Raw genomic sequence first — 2,017 nt, 5'->3', positions numbered from 1 at the left:
ACGCGTATTGCGGTCGACCCAATACGGGCAGGGTCTTTTGTACCGGCAACATTCCGTTGTGCACAAAGCCAGATGAACCGGAGTGGTATGCCAAACTTGCAAATCCTCTCTGTATATGCACAGTCCAAAACGTTTTCAATATATTATTATTATGGTAATATATAAGTGATGTCGCGTACTCGTGTGTATATATTATATTTTAACGGTTTTGTTTTCTTTAATCCGCTTTTCATACAATTAAATGATAATGTAAAAAAGTTGGACAGGTGGGTCCCACTCTACTGTACAGTAGGAAGTTGCCAAGTGCTTCACTGTAATCGATGTGTTGAATTTTAAATCAATGTTAAATAAACGCATACGAAAAACGATTCTGAGTGAAGACAGTTTGTCAGCCTATACATTATTACTATAAGTATATTTTATGATATTATTTCTAGTCATTTATTTTGCTATTAGTAATACCATTGGCAAGCCTCAGCCATGAAAATCGAACATTTTAAGCTGAGCGTCCACTAGGTCGGTCGGTGGGCGCGGCGCGGCGCGGAGCGGCGCGGACTTTCGGAGGGACGTTCGTCCATTAATTGTGGCGCGACGCGGTGCGGTGCGATCATGTACATGTATAATCAGTTTTATCAACTTTTATCAACTTTTATCAACTTTTATCAACTTTTATCACTTTCATCAGGTAAACGTATTTTCTAAATATCAAAGCTTATATTTCGTGCACAATCTTCGATTCATATCCCTTTTTATTTTTTATAATTTATAAAATCAACATTGGTAATATGAGTGATTCTGATTCTGATGAAGAAATGTTGTTTTTGGCTACAATTGTTGAAGCAGAAGAACAAGAACAAGAATATAAGCGAAAACACAAAATGTGGGTGCATGAAATAAATACCAAAAGACATATATTTGGCGAACATCACCATCTATTTCCAGATCTTTTGAGAGACCAAAAAAAATTTTTAAAATATTTTAGAATGTCACCGGAAAAATTTTATGAACTTCTTGAACTCGTCAAGAATGATATTGAAAAGATGGACACCACATTTCGAAGGGCAATACCTCCTGAGGAAAGACTTTCCATATGTTTAAGGTAAGTATAAAAAAATGTTCATTATATATTTTATTTTATTTTTAGTATAATAAATTAAGAAAAGCTAAAGCATTACAATATACCATACCTAAGAGTAATTTGAAATATAAAAAATATGAAACATTTGAATAATAGGTAATATATTTATTGCTATTAACAATAAATAAAAATAACATACCCGATAAAATGCATACAGCCTTTGATATAACTAACAACAAACTAACACTCATTAAATTATCAAAGGTTAGAATAAAATTAAATGAATATAAAAAAAGAAAACTTATTAATATTGTAACTCTTATAATGATAAACAGTCTCATTGATTTAAATTAATAATAGTAGGTAACTATTTTAGTTATTGTTGAGTTAAAGTAAATGTATCTTATAAATAATATTAAGAGCATAGTTAATAATAGGAAAAAAAAACCAGGATAATGAGTTTTCCAGATATTTGGTAAGTATAAAAAAATGTTCATTATATATTTTATTTTATTTTTAGTATAATAAATTAAGAAAAGTTAAAGCATTACAATATACCATACCTAAGAGTAATTTGAAATATAAAAAATATGAAACATTTGAATAATAGGTAATATATTTATTGCTATTAACAATAAATAAAAATAACATACCCGATAAAATGCATACAGCCTTTGATATAACTAACAACAAACTAACACTCATTAAATTATCAAAGGTTAGAATAAAATTAAATGAATATAAAAAAAGAAAACTTATTAATATTGTAACTCTTATAATGATAAACAGTCTCATTGATTTAAATTAATAATAGTAGGTAACTATTTTACTATTTTAGTTATTGTTGAGTTAAAGTAAATGTATCTTATAAATAATATTAAGAGCATAGTTAATAATAGGAAAAAAAAACCAGGATAATGAGTTTTCCAGATATTTGGT

Source organism: Acyrthosiphon pisum, chromosome A2 (genome assembly GCF_005508785.2).
Source record: "Acyrthosiphon pisum isolate AL4f chromosome A2, pea_aphid_22Mar2018_4r6ur, whole genome shotgun sequence".
Classification (NCBI taxonomy): Eukaryota; Metazoa; Arthropoda; class Insecta; order Hemiptera; family Aphididae; genus Acyrthosiphon; species Acyrthosiphon pisum.
This window is presented reverse-complemented; position numbering follows the sequence as displayed.